The sequence below is a fragment of the Leucopleurus acutus genome (assembly GCF_964270905.1).
Source record: "Leucopleurus acutus genome assembly, chromosome: 5".
NCBI lineage: Eukaryota > Metazoa > Chordata > Mammalia > Artiodactyla > Delphinidae > Leucopleurus > Leucopleurus acutus.
In genome coordinates, this window is record NC_139147.1 from 58052565 (window position 1) to 58068635 (window position 16071).

Genomic DNA, 16071 nt, shown 5'->3' on the forward strand with positions numbered 1-16071 from the left:
CGTGTGCAGCCCTTAAGACCTCAAGTGCGCTCCTTGGAGCAGAATGCCTCTGTCTTGATGTCTTCCTCAGCGCGGTGGGTCTGGAGTGCAGCTGCGGGAGCTCTCATGTTCTCGTTGTGCTGGAGCCCCTCCATGAGACATTCTCCAGTATCAGGTGGGCATTCTTTCCGGGGAAACCATTTCAGCCAAATTACCTACACCTTTCTCTCTTAGCATTGTTATTGTTATTTTTTAGCCTCTTGCCTCTCCTTAAATCCAACATTATCGTGTAGCCATCTGGGGAACTAAGCCTTTATTTTGCAATTTGCAGAAAATTCTGGTAAGAGCTTGGTGTACAGCTCATAATCACTTTATAACCCAGGTTGTTAGGATGGCAAAAACTGGTGTTTGCAAACCAAAGCCAAGAAGCCAGTAGATTATATCTGAGGAGTAGTTGGCCAGTGGGAAGTACAGTGCAGGTGGCTTTCGAGAATAGAATGCTGTGCCTGTGTTTTCTCATGCTTTATGTTTTAATATACTTTATATTTTAGAGCAGTTTTAGGTCCACAACAATACTGAACAGAAGGTTCTGAGATTTCCATTTACCGCCCTGTATTTACACATACAGAGCCTTCCCCATCATCAACATCCCCCACCACAGTAGCACGTTTTTGCAATTGATGAACCTACATTGATACATATTTTACTATCCAAAGTCTGGAATTTATCTTAGGTTTCATTCTTGGTGCTGTGTATTCTATGGGTTTGAAAAAATATACACAGATGTGTATCCACCATTATAGTATCGTACAGAATATTTTCACTGCCCTAAAAATCTTCTCTGCTCCGCCTATTCACCCCTCCTTCCCCACAACCCCTGGTAATCCATTGATCTTTTGACCATCTCTGTAGTTTTGCTATTTCCAGATCTCATATAGTTGGAATCATACAGATTATTATTTTCATATTAGCTTCTTTCGCTTAGTAATAGGCATTTAAGATTCCTTCGTGTCTTTTTCTGCCTTGATTGGCATTTCTTTTTAATGCCAAATAATATTTCATTGGCTGGATATGTCATAGTTTATCCTTTGACCTACTGTACAGCATCTTGGTGGTTTCCAAGTTTTGGCAATTATGAATAAGGCTGCTATAAACATCTATGTGCAGATTTTGGTGTGGACGTACGTTTTCAACTCCTTTGGGTAAGTACTAAAGAGTGTGATCGCTGGATTGTGTATGTTTGGTTTTGTAAGAAATGACCAAACTGTCTTCCAAAGTGGCTGTACCGTTTTGCATTCCCATCAGCAGTGAAGGAGAGTTCCTGTCGCTCCACATTCTTGCCAGAATTTGGTCATTGTCAGGATTCTGGATTTCGTCCATTCGAATAGGTGTAGTAGTATCTTCTTACTGTTTTAATTTGAATTTCCCTGATGGCATATGATGTGAAGTTTTCTTTGTTTTCTCCTTAGTATGAAAGCAATACATGCTCGAAACTATCCAGCAGTTTCCCATCTCATTCTATGCTTTTATTACTCAGATGAGGATGTGGCTTGCCGGGGCTCAGTCTGGGTCAAGGACCCAGAGATGTCAATATTTGCGAACATTCTTTAATCAGAAGCATATAGATTGTGTATCAGTCAGGGTTTGGTCAGTAAAACAGAAGCTACCCCAGGTATCTGAAGGAGGAAAAGGTTGAATAAATGGTACTGGAGTCAGCATAATTGGAAGGCCTTAGGTTGGAAGGCTGGGGGTGGGGGGAGGGTAAAGGGAAGCAAGATTTCTGTCTAGAAACCAGGAAGAACAGGCTTACAAGAAGCCATCACTGTGGCTTTAGCTGACCTCCACATGGAAAAGTGGGTGGCTCTCGGGAGGATGCCTGATAGCCTCACGTAAAATCCTTGCCACGTCTGTCATCTGCTGATACATACCCACGTCCTGGTCTGCAGCTGCCACTTAGAGCATAACTGGCTCTTCTTCTCTTCTGCCTCAAAGTCTCAAGCAAATGCTTCTCACTGGCTGAATCTAACTGGGTCTACTGGCAAGGGAGCCTGGGAACCGTGGGTCTTGAGCTTCTCATCCCCACAGTACAGAGGAGAGCTTAGAAAGGTTGGAAAGGTGTGCTTTTCAACAGCAGTATCCAGTGTGGACTGTGCATTCGTTGATGAGGGAATTCCTGCCAATCATAAGCCGCCTGACATACGGCAACAGCAAATTTTAAAACCTGAACCTAGGGTAGCTAGTGGGTGTCCTGGCTCATGTCACTAGAACCACCCTACAGGCTGCTTCTTTGTCCCACGTAGCATTTCCAAATGTGCCTCTGGAATGAGTGTCTGGGAGCGTGCCAGACACTGGATTCCCTTCTCCTCAGAGTGCAGTGCGTTTGTTTTTCCTTCACTGGAAAACCCAAGAAACTCTTCCCTCCAACCTCTTGCACTATCCCTTTCTCTCAGATGTACCCGCCCCCACACACACACACCTGACAGGTGCCGTGGGAATAACCTTGGCTCCACTTGCTTGCAGGTGTGCCTGCAGCCAATGGGCCAGTGGCCCCAAGCATCCAGGTCTCAGTGTTTCCCTGACCATCCAGACAGGCTGAGATGGGAGGGAAGCAAGGAGTGCTGAGCCGGAGGGAAGCCTTGATAATACTCCACGGAGGTCAGAGCAGGCAGAGTAGTATTGTCTTGACTTCTGCATTAGAGCAGAAATGAGGCAGAACAGCTTGCCGGTGATGGCATGGTTGCTGTGGTGCTTGTGACCTCTCCTGGTGAGTCAGCCGCAGCCCTGCCAGGAATAGATCTTTGGACAATGGCTCCTATTCCATTTTGCTCAGACAGCTTGGAGACTTTGGTCTCAGCTAGTTTGGGACACATCCTGCAAACCAGTGTTCAAAAACGGAACCAGCATCATCTATGAATTGCTCTCAGGCCTGTTTCATTGTCCTATTATATTATGTAATGTTGAAAGGCCTTCAGACAGATACAGTCATATAGTTGGCTGGAGATTGTGAAGGCAGGCCAGTGAAAGGAAGTCTCATGTCCTCCTGGGTCACAGGAACATGAAGATGGTGGCACTCTTGTTAGCCTAGAGTAGTCCAGTAACAGCTCAGAGCATCAGTGCCTCATACTTCTCTTCCGAGAGACAACGTGCTTCCCTTCTCTCCTAGTGACCCCATTAACTTGCACTTCCCCATTTGACATCATGATTGGTCACTGAGAAGTACCCTAAGATACCCAAAGCCATGGTCTTGAATTTTATGTAGGGTGTCAAATTCTTTCTCTCACCACAAAAACTGTAGAGCTCTTTGGATGCATCTCTTCGTTAGATGTTTGACTCTTCAGAATACTATTCACTGTAAGGAAAACAGAAATTTCACAGGCAAATATGTAATACTCTTTCACACCCCCATCATTGCTAGCAACACAATCTAAGGACTTCACCGAAAAAATGCTCCTTCCATCTGTGGCCTGTTGATTCAGGAACTGACTTCAGTTCCTTTATTGTGTCCCCTTGGAGATTGCAGAATCACTTATTTTATGCTCTGTGCTGTACACCGTTCCTCTCTTGATGTCTGGGGACCCTTCCCTCCACATCGAGGCTGTCCTGCTCCACAAACACCAGCCTCCCTATCTCCTCCACCCGCACCCCACAGACTCCTTCCCTGTGCTTCCAAATAATGCACAAGCCACTTTGATTGGGATGTGATCTTTGAATATCCTGCTAATAGTTATCCTCTATATTTTAACCTCAAGGCTTCTCGACTAAGTGATCTCTACTTATGAGTGCATTTCCTAACTCTTCCCACTGTTCTTTATTCCTTGAAATCTAGTTTTTGTACTTTGCAATTTGCCTAAAACATCATCATTTATTTATTTATTTATTTATTTTTTGAGAGACACACATTTTCACTGTCTATCACAGGATATTCCTTTAGAGCCATTTCAGACCATATGCTCTTAAATAATAATTCTGCATTTCTAAAGAATTCTGTACCGACAGCACTGATTCAGAAGCACAGACACATTTTATTCAAGATAGCTGATGAAAAAGGCTCTATCGTCAGGTAATCCAGCCTGCAACAACTATATGTGTTCAGCTAGCAATATGTTCAGAGTCTACCCCGATGGTATGTTTGAATTCCAACTCCCTGCCCCTCTCAAAAGCCTAGTCTTCATACACTGCCAGCCTGTATTCTCCTTACAGTCTAATGGGACTATGTTTCATTGTCAAACAAATACTACAAACTACATCAGCATTTATTCTTAAACATCTCTATGGGCTACCCTGTTTCCAAACTCAGTACTTTTTCTCTATATCATCTCTGACATATTTGCTCAAGTCAGCTATCCTGATGCTTAGCTGTAGCTGCGTAACAAACCAGCCCCAAACTCGATGTAAAACAACCATCAGACATTATTGCTCACACATTTTGCAGGCTGTTAGGGATTTGGCTGATGGAGGATGGATTTGGCTGGTGGCTCTTGCTTCAGGCTGTGGCTGCTGGGGTAGCTCTGCTGTACACTATGGTCAGCCAAGGAGGCTCTTCCCCACATTTCTCCCATCCTCTTCCCATGATCAGTGAGCAAGCTGGGGCACGTTCTTCTCACGGTAATGGCAGAGACACAAGAAGCTGAGTGGAAACATGGAAAACTTCTTAGAGCCTAGGCTTGGAGCTGCCACCTTGTCACATGTTCCCACACACTGTTGGTCAGAACAGGTCATATGGGTAAACTCAAAGTCTGGGGCAGAAAGGTACATTCATCTCTGATGAGCCCGTGGCAAAGGTTGGATGCAGGGAATTGAAGCCAACCATTCAGGGTATCACACCTGAGACCATCTCTTACTCTGGCTTTTGTGACTCTACACTCTTCTGAGACTCTTACAATGTTTCCAGTGACCTTTCACTGGATCCTCTACTTACGTAACTATGGGTTTTCAGCAGCACTCTTGTTTCTTGTACTACGCTCTTCTCTTCATTAATAATACCTTTAAATTCAATTATTACCTCAATGGTGAAGTACCCTTCAGATATGTATTTCAAGCCCAATTTTCTCACAAGTTTTAGTTTGTTTCCTCTACTGAGATTTTAGTTTGTGTAATTCACTGTCATCTTAGGTTCAACAATTCTAAAAAGAATTTATCATCTTTCACCTAAAAGCATCTTTTCCCGTTACTGTCTTGTTTTTCAAGTATTTATTTATTTATTTGTGCTAGGTCTTAGTTGTGGCACATGGGCTCCTTAGTTGCAGCTTGTGGATTCCTTAGTTGCATCTCACGGGCTCCTCTGTTGTGGCATGCCAACTCTTAGTTGTGGCATGCATGTGGGATCTAGTTCCCTGACCAGGGATCGAACCCAGGCCCCCTGTATTGGGAGCATGGGGTCTTAACCACTGCACCACCAGGGAAGTCTCCCCCTTACTTTCTTTTGACCCTTGTCAGTGGGACCACCATTACACTTTGGAGTTGTCATTTTTTCTTCTATATTCTTCACACTCCATATCATGCACCACACTAGGTCTTAACAAATTTTCTTAAGAAATGGTTCTCCTATCTTCCTACGATGGCTTCTGTTTTCCTTACCCTCTCCCCACAAGTCAAGTTCTATACCCATCTTGTAAGGGTCAGCACATGGTCAAGCTTTCTGTGAAGCCACCTTCTCTGACATCTCTAGATTTCTTTGGTTTTCTTTGCTTTTGAACTTCAAAACAATTTCGAATCTGTGCTACAAAAGTTATCAACTTTGTCAATTATCAGTTCAGCGATAGCTGGCATAATTTGATTTCTTCAGTTTGTATATATCTACTCTCTCCAAATAGACTGCAACCCAAGGAGGCAATGTGTTGCATTGAGGGAGTACAGGATTTAGAGTCAGGCAAACCTGGTTCGAGTCATATTTGGCTTCTTATTACCTATAAGCCTTGAGAAAATTACCTCTCTCATCTACAAAAAATGGGTTATTTACACTAAAGAATCTTGGGAAGGAATGTAAGAGATCACGTATGGAAAGCAGTTAGCACACAATAGGCTCTCAATAATGTTTTGGTTTCCTTCCCACTTTCCTTTTATTTTTTTCCCATGGCTTCTTGTTGCTGTTTAATATTACTGTGTTCTCTTTACATGTTTTCATTCACTCTCCTTAATTCTAAAGCGGGTTCCTCGAGTTAAGAAATCTGTGTCCTTTGTATCTAATAGTTATTTGCATTTGTGGAAGGTGTAAATCATGTGGTCTGAGAGTCTTCATCTACAAGATAAAAAAGCCTTTTCCTCCAAAGTGTCTAGGAAAGAGAGTCTGCTTTTATTAGGAGAGCTCACTGAACTGTGAATTAATTGAAGTTTCCATTGAATGCTTCCTCTTTTGGATAACTTTTTTCTACCCTGTTTAGGAATCCAGTCACTTTTCTCCAAAAAAAAAACCATTTTCTCAGAGAGTATCTAATATTGGTCATTTCTTGTTCAGTGTGAATTTTAGCCTGGGTATTTCTTCTGGGCCTCTCCTTAATGATCGATTGATTGATTTTTCTGTGATCAGCGGCTTTTGTCTCCTTGCAGAGATTGCGTCCCTCTGGGCCACACCATCCACGAGTATGTCCAAAAGATGCCCACTACCCTTGTTTTCTTACGCACTGAGATGGAGTAGTGCTACTCACTTACTAGCAGCAATTTAAGAAAATGCCCTTTTCCACATGACTTGGATGAAAGCTTCTTGTTGGTTTGTAGCTTTGTAGCTGACACAAAAGTGGGAAAAATAGAAAGAATTCAAAGTGTTATTAATAGGATAGAACACGGGCATCTTACTCATAAGATAAAATCCAAGAGACAAAGACCTATATTTAGTACCGAATAAACTTGGCCTTATAATAGTACAACAAAACAAAAACGAAGAGACAAAAACCCCTAACACAATGTGATTCTGTCTTGGTAAAGGTACAGAGTTACTCTTCGTTAATGGAAATCTTAGTCCCATTTCACTAGCTACATCTGGAGCACTGAGTTAATTCTGCATGACACACTCCAGAAAGATCGCTGACAAACTGGGAGTAGTTAGAGGAGGTCATCCAGGGAATGGAGGGTCTGGAAACCCTTCATGACAGGAGGCACAGTGCAGAGCATGGCTCTAGCTGCCTCTGAGTATCAGGAGGTCTGCCTCTCTGGATAGAGTAGCCTTGCTTTATTCAGTCCCAGAAGACAGAACCAGTGCTGTCAAATAGTGGAAGGTCTGCCTTGTAAGGGGCTGAGTTTCCTGAAGTTTCAAGCTAGAGCTCAATGGCCACTTGAAAATGACAGTGACCACTTACATTTACTGATTACCAGGCATTAGTATAAATAGACACTGTTGATACATACATATATTATATATATATACATTATAATACAAGCTTTCTTTACAAAATTGAAAAGATAGAGGGTATAATGAAAAGCATGTGTCCCTTCCATCCCTAATGCCAAGCTGTTCTCCCCAGAAGGAACCAATGATACCAGTTTCTAATGAATCTTCCAGAGATGTTCTACGTGTACATACATATGACTGCACACAGTAATTGCATTTTTTACGGTGAACAGGTTATACAAACTGTTTTGTACTTCATTTTTCACTCTAGATACAGATATATTAATTCTCACAACAACCCTAAAAGTCAAGTCCTATAATTATTCCCATTTTAGAGATGAGGAGATGAGGCTCAGAGAGTTTGTTGCCCAAGGTCACACAGATAATTAGGGGCGGAGCTGGGATTTGAATCCAGGTATTCCAGTACCGTTCTGTCTCTAAAAGGTGGTCTGGTTGGGATTCCCACATGGAGTGTGCACTTAGCCTGCATGTGCTCTAAGTTCCCTTTCATCTCTAAATCTTTTCCATAGAGCTAGTTCTTGGTCTATAAGTAACAGTTAAACATTCATATAGGCTTCATCTGTGCTTTGGATAATTTCATAAATTTATTTGAATCCTGTGTATTTTAAGTATTATCTGGAAGTGGAGCAAAAATAATATAAAAATTAGGGCATACAAATGATTTCCTCTTTTTTTTTGGCGGTATGCGGGCCGGCCTCTCACCGCTCTGGCCTCTCCCGTTGTGGAGCACAGGCTCCGGACGCACAGACCCAGTGGCCATGGCTCACGGGCCCAGCCGCTCCGCGGCATGTGGGATCTTCCCAGATCGGGGCACGAACCTGCGTCCCCTGCATCAGCAGGCGGACTCTCAACCACTGCGCCACCAGGGAAGCCCGATTTCCTCTTTCTTGAGAAGTGATTGTACATTCAAAAAGGTTATAATATAACCTTTTTCTTGAATCATGCAATAAACCCTGGAGTTCTTTCTAAATCTCTGGGAGTTATTAGAGTTTCTCTGAATGATTCAGATGGGAGAACAGAAAGAGAGGACATCAGTATTTGGTGAGCATTTTCTAGATTCCAGGAACTGTGTTTGGAGATTTATGTATACTGTCTTACTTAAAATAAGCTAACGAGCTGGACATAATTCCCATTTTATAGATGAGTAAACCAAGGCTCATAGGAATTACTCACCTTACACCACTAGTAAGCTGCAGAGAATACATCTGCAGCTAGAGGGATCTGGTGGCAAAACATGCTTTTCCAACTCTACTATATTGCTTCTCAGTCACAAACACATGGAAGCTACTGTGGGTTTGGCCAAGTTTAAGAACACCATGGGGAGTAGATATTTTCCCCTTTCTACACTGATGTGCTCACACTCTCTCCTCTGTTTAGAGCTTCTGAGAAATTTGAGGAAGGAGGAGTGACTGAAAAGTCTGGGCATTCAGAGGGAAGAATTCTTACATAAGGTTTGGGTGCTTGATAAATACTTTTGCTTTTACTGTTTATACTTATTCTCCTATTGCCACCTTTCACAGCCAAATTTTATGAAACTCTGCTAAATTTTAGGCATTCTATATTCATATACATCATATATCTCATTCTGACAATAAGTCTGTGAAGTAAATATTAATAATCTCATTTTACAGACGAGAAACAAAGGCTCGGCGAGAGAAAATAGCTTTCACAAAGTCAGAAACTGTGGAGTGATGGGAAGAGAACTTAAACTCAGGTCTGTCTGACTCCAAAGTCCATGCTCTTTCTACTGTACAGTGCACCTCTCCCCAAAAGATAAGACCTGCACCCAATACCAATTACAAAATACCACAGGTAGGAGGCAACTTTTCTTTATCTGAGATTCAGTCCAAAGACATCTTGCACTAATCAGAGGAATCCACTGCCACTAATCTGTCATACTTGAACGTCATAGAAATGCAACTGATTTTTGCATGTTAATTTTGTATCCTAAAACCTTACTAAATTCATTTATTACTTCTAATACATTTGTGTGTGTGTGTATAGTCTAAAGTTATCTACATATAAGATCATGTCATCTGTAAATGGAGATAACTTTACTTCGTTTCCAATTTGAACCCTTTTTATTTCTTTTTCTTGACTGATTGCTGTGGCTAGGACTTCCTGTATTATGCTGAATAGAAGTAGTGAGAGTGGGCATCCTTATCTTGTTCCTGATCTTAATGGAAAAGCTTTCAGTTTTCAGCAAGATGTTAGTTGTGGGCTTTTTGTATGTGGCCTTTATTGTGTTGAGGTAAGTTCCTTCTATACCTAGTTTGTGAGAGTTTTATCATGAACTGGTGTTGAATTTTGTCAAATGATTTTTCTGTATCTATCGAGATGATCATGTGGTTTTTATCCTTTTTTCTGTTAATGTGGTGTATCACATTAATTAATTTGTATATGTTGAACAGTCCTTGCATCCTAGAGATAAATTGCATTTGGTCACAGTGAATGGTCCTAAACTGTTAGAAATAATCAACAAATTCAGTAAACCTGCAGGTTACAAAATCAACAGTAAAAAGATCAGTTGCCTTTCTATACACTAATAATGAGCTCATTATTTCCAAAAAGGAAATTAAGGAAATAATACCATTTACAATTATCAAAAAGAATAAAATACTTAGGAATAAACTTAACCAAGGAGGTGAAGGACTCTGGTGGAAGCAGGAGGAGAGAGGTGAAAGCAAGGGTGGATGGGACAGTTTGAATGATGTTCTAGTATGTAAGTCAGTAGTGGGTTCACAAGCATTCATTCTCTTATTATATTCTACAACATGTATGTTATATTCTTTAGTAAGTATCAAATATTGCATAATAAAAAAGTGAGTATTGAAAAAAAGACAGTCACATTGTTGGGTCTAAGGTTGGACTAGGCCAGTGGTTGATCAACCTGGCTGCACCCTGGAGCCACAGAAGGAAGAGTCAGTTCTCCTGAATCAAAATCTCTGATGTAAGCTTCATTCGCACAGGAATATCTGATTCATTTACTTCTGTATCCTTGCACCTATACCAATGCCTGAAACCTTTTGACAGCTATGTATTAAATGAATGAATGCATGAATAGGACTGAGCAATCTGCATTTTAGTAAATGCCCATGTGATTCTGCAAGTTAGTCCACTGAACAAGACTGCCACCTTCCTCTCTCACACGCGCCAGATCCTTTCTCCTAACAACTGGGCAATCATCACACAAAAGCTCATTTCATGCAAAAGGAACAAGATGTGTATCATCACCTCAAAGGAAACCTTGAAGAAAGGAGATACACACCTTGGCAGGGATCATGGGAGACAGGCAGGCTGGTGGAGAGCAGCATGTAGCCAGTCTGCAGCTGAGCCTGTACCCTTCAGGGACAGCTGGTTTGTGCTTACCTTGACCTCAGTCTCAGTATTGAAGGAACCCTCAGTCTGGCATCCAAAGTAACTGATGTCCCTTCCAGTCCTAGACCTCTTCCCTGGGTCCTGGCTCTGGCCCCATTCATCTGCCATGAACCTCAGAGGGTCCTGGTTCATGTCCTGAGACATGCTTTTCACCAGCCTCATGGTGGCTGAGGCCTGAGGAAGAGAGAAATGGTGGGACAGAGGAGGCTTCAAAGCCTAACCTGACAAGGGAGAAAACCTGGACTCCTGAGCAGTCACCTGTTTCCTTCTCCAGCACCTGCTGACTCTGCCCAGCAACACTCTCCTCTCGATCCCACCCTCCCCTCCCCATGTGACACTTTCCTTGAAGTGTCTGCTCTCCTCTTTTCTTCCTAGAAACACCCGGAAAATGGTGCTCAGCTCACTCAACTTCAGCAAGTCACCTCTGTGTGCTGCTCAGTAGGAAAAGTTTGGGAAAGATCCAGACTTTCTGTATCAGCTCTCTACTGCTGCATAACAAATTACCCCAAAATGTAGTGGCTTAAAGCAACAATATATTTATGTCAGTTTCTGTAGGTTAGGAATCTGGGAGCAACTTAACTGTGTGGTTCTAGATCAGTATCTCTCGTGAAGTCACAGCCAAGCAACCAATAAAATATGCAGCCTCTGAGGCTTCAGTGGGGCTGAAGGAACCACTTCCAAGCTTACTAACCGGACTCTTCACTTCCTCCCTACCAAGGCCTCTCCATAGGGCTCCTACTCCGTGGTTTCCCCTATAGGAAGGTAATACAAGAGAGAGGAAACCTAAGATTGAAGGGTTTTTTTTAAATAACCTGCTCTTGGAAGTGACACAGTATTACTTCTGTTATATGATATTGATCACCCAGACCAGCCCTGGTAAAATGTGGGAGGGGATTACATACAGGTGTGCATACCAGGAGGCAGGCATCATTGGGGCTTTCTCCGGGGCTGGCCACCCCTTTCTATCGATGGGCTTTCAAGCCCTATGGGCCCTTCAGTTAAATGTAGGTGTTTCCAGAGATTAACATAGTAACAGGCCATTAACTAATTAACCAAATAGCTGCCACTCTGAAAAGCAGAAAATAGATGGGCAAGTTGTGTGTGGAAGGAATAGGAGAGATGAGAAGAATCCCTCTGTGGGGCTTTGGAGGAGGGTCAATGGGGAAGGATGTACTATTTGTGGGAGGAAGTCAGCCCAGTATGATAATAAAGACACTGAAAAGCAAGATCCCTGTCTAAGAGGAGGGGACAGCGTGGGGGATGGAGAGACATTCCATTTGCTGTCTTTGCAAACATCACCTACTGAGACCTTGGTATCTGTGCAGAGATGGGGAGAAGCCGGTGATGCGCCTCACTGCTGGTTAATTAAATGTTCCTTCCAAGGCAGCTGGTGGAGTGTGTGCCTATATACCATTCTCAGTTTGGCTTTTCCCCTTTTTCCTAAATCACACATTTTAATTAACCTTCAAGCCCTCGCTGAGGCTTTGAAAGAACCTAATTGGCCTGCAGGGATTGAAACACACAACAGCCAGAAAAGGCTGCATCTCGGTTGTTTTCACTCTGAGGACTTGTAACATTGAAGTTATTGTTTTATTTCAGCCTTTGAAGCCCAGAGCTACATGTGCATTCCTGTTTGGAACTGGCAGAAGCGTCTCTGAGTGCTTAACTGAAGATTGCAGAAAGGTATTACAGCCACAGTGCATGTGAGTATTTAACTTGAGTCGTTCATTCATCTTGTGTTTTTGGGTTGACAATAAGAGTTGTACTCCTACTGGCTTTTTTTTGTTGTTGTGTTTTTTTTTTTGGCTTCCTCATTGTGGATGGGAAATACTTGGACTGGAATTTAATATGCAGACTTTCACAGTCAGGTGGGAAATCTCTTGAAATCAGAACCACGTAAGAGACTTTCAGATGTTTTCAGTTTTGTCCAACATAATTCTGAGATCCACAGTCAGTGTGTGTATTTTATTTTCCATATGAGTCCATATGAAAAGCAACTGACAGGTGCTTATTGAAAATCAATGATGTGCAGAGATCAGGCAATAGATAAACACTTGTTTGACTTCAGAATAGAGTTAATTGTCAGGGGAAACCCACACGAGTGAGTGAGCTCACCAAAGGAGTGAGACGGGGAGAGAATAGCTGAGAAAGGAGTGAGACGGGGAGAGAAAAGCAGAGAGTCAAGAACTGGGATGCTGAGAATCTAGAGGAAAAGAAGCTGGCAAAGGTGGTGGGGAAGGAGACTGTGAGGTCAGGGGTTGGGGGAGGAAAGTAGTGAAGAAAATCCAGGAGGCGTCGCAAAATAAGGGTGATTAGTCATCTTAAAAGTGCAGAGGGCTTCCCTGGTGGTGCAGTGGTTGAGAGTGCGCCTGCCGATGCAGGGGACACGGGTTCGTGCCCCGGTCTGGGAGCATCCCACATGCCGCAGAGCGGCTGGGCCCATGGGCAATGGCCGCTGGGCCTGCGCGTCCAGAGCCTGTGCTCCGCAGTGGGAGAGGCCGCAGCAGTGAGAGGCCCGCGTACCGCAAAAAAAAAAAAAGTTGCAGAACTACCAAGGGAAAAAAGAAAAAGAATGAAAAAAAAGGTAACTGGATGTAACAAAAATGGGAGGTGGGGGTGATTGGTTTCCTGTGCTTCACTTTTATTCTGAATCAAAAGTTTGCCACACTAGGTCCTTTCCCCTAGTGTGTCAGTTATCTATTACTGAGTAAAAAGCAAGCCAGAAATTAGTAGCTTAAAACTATAACTGTGTATGTGATCACAATTCCATGCATTGGCGATTAGGGCTTATGATTCCACACCCATTTGCAATGTGTGGGTTTTTTCCCCACACCACCAAGCAATTCTCTGACACCAGCTGGGTGTCCTACATGCCAACTCAATTCTGACACTGTCTACCTGGAGATAGGGTCATATGCTGCATGGTAAGGGCTGAGTTCTATAAAGCTGCAGCCCCCCTTCAGACGCCAATCACACATCCAGGTTGTCACCTGTGCTCCTGATGGGCCAGCTATAGGTTGAAGATTCCAATGACCCCTTCCTTGGGTTTGACTGATTTGCTAGAGCAGTTCACAGATTTCAGAGAAACATTTATTTACTAGATCACCAGTTTACTATAAAAGGGTATAGCTCAGGAACAGTCAGCTGGAAGAGATGCTCAGGGCAAGGTATGGGGAAGGGGCACGGAGCTTCCGTGCTCTCTCCAGTGGACCATTCTCCCTACATCTTCACACGTTCACCAACCGGGAAGCTCTCTAAACCCCATTCTTTTAGGTTTTTTATGGAGGCTTCATTACACAAGCAGATTTGATTAAATCATTGGCCATTGGCAGTTGATTCAACCTCCAGCCCTTCTTCCCTCCTGGGAAGTCAGGAGGTTGGGACTGAAAGTCCTAATCCTCTAACCAACATGGTTGGTTCTCCTGACAACCAGCCTCCATCCTTAGGTGCAGTTCCAGTGTAACTTCATTAACATAACAAAAGACACCTTTGTTACTCTCGTCACTTAGGAAATTCCAAGGGTTTTAGGAGCTCTACCAGAAACATGAGGCCAAGACCAAATTTCTTATTATAACTCATAGTGTCACAGGACTAGACTCAGCTGGGAAATGCTTTTGCTCCTCTAGTATTGGCTGGACTCATTCACATGTTCTCAGAGAGTTGGTTGATGAGCTTGGGGCCAGGCCATTCCTAGATGACCTCATTTGCTTGTCTGATGGTTGGTGTTGGCTCTCGACGGGGCCTCTCCACAAGCTGCAAGGCATCTTCCGGCTTAGCCTTGGAAGCCACACACTCACTTTACCACATTCTATTGGTCCAAAAAAGTCACAAGCCCAGCTAACATTCAAATGATGGGGACGTAGATTCTACTTGAGAGGAGGAGTGGCAAGCCACACTGCAAAGAGAAGTGGACACAGGAAAACGTCATTCATTAGGGCCATTATTGTAACAACGTATCATACATGCCAAGATGGATAACCAGAGACATACAAAAGGATCAGAGTTTTCTGACCGTGTACTAATTCATGCACATTATTATTAACATTTTTTCATGTCAGAATACATCCTACAATGGTACATTGCTTCTATTCAATTAGGAAAAAGTTAAGGCATAAGGAAGTGAAGGCATAATGGATAAGTAATCAAAGGAGATTTCAACCTTGGCTTAAACCCAGATTCCTGCTTCTTGGCCCATGAGAGACCCATCTAACTTCGCTCTTTCAAGGAGACAACCACTTTATCCATTTTCTGAATTTTTGGTCACTGAAACTGGGTTAGAGGCAGACCTTCAGGCTCCTCTGCATGAGTTCAGGGGCCTTCACTTGAGGTGATGGGAGAGACCACTCACTTTGCAAGATTATGGAAATGAACCCATGGATCTATAAAGTGCCTCCTGTCAGTGGAGTTGAGCTCTTCTCCAACCCCCATTCCCTTTATCTATTTCTCTCTCCTTTTTAATATTCCAAAGAATGAATGTTATGTGAACTTTATTTAGCATGTGTGGATTGCAATTGATTCAGAAGGATTTACTTGTCAGTAATAACCTGGAAATGGAATATCCAGACTTGACAGGCATCACATTTTCCTTCAGTGTTGCCATGAAAAGTCAGGGTTTGGTCCTTAAGGAATAGTTTCATAATCAGCAGTGGGGAGTAACTTGAACCCAACAATAAGCCACAATAACAAAAGAAACAGAAGATACAAGAGCAAAGAGAGAAGGGATCTAACACTATCCTCAGCTCCTGTTGTGAGCCAGGGACTGAGGTGGGCATGTCATCCACGTGCTCTAACTTGGTTCCAGGGCCACCAGCAAGACAGCTACTTTAACCCCAGTTCTACAGATGAAAAACCTGCAGCTTGGAGAGGTTAGTATTGGGTTAGCCAAAAAGTTCATTCATCTTTACTGTAAAATCTTATGGAAAAAACCAAATGAAATTTTTGGCCAACCCAATAACTTGTCTGAAGTCACACAGCAAGTAATTGGTAGAGCTTGTTTTTTTTTAATTTTTATTTTTTAAAACGTCTTTATTGGAGTATAATTGCTTTGAAATGGTTTGTTAGTTTCTGCTTTATAACAAAGTGAATCAGTTATACATATACATATGTCCCCATATTTCTTCCCTCTTGTGTCTCCCTCCCTCCCACCTTCCCTATCCCACCCCTCTAGGTGGACACAAAGCACCGAGCTGATCTCCCTGTGCTATGCGGCTGCTTCCCACTACCTATCTATTTTACGTTTGGTAGTGTATATATGTCCATGCCACTCTCTCACTTTGTCCCAGCTTACCCTTCCCCCTCCCCATATCCTCAAGTCCATTCTCTAGTAGGTCTGTGTCTTTATTCCCATCTTGCCCCTAGTTTCTTCATGA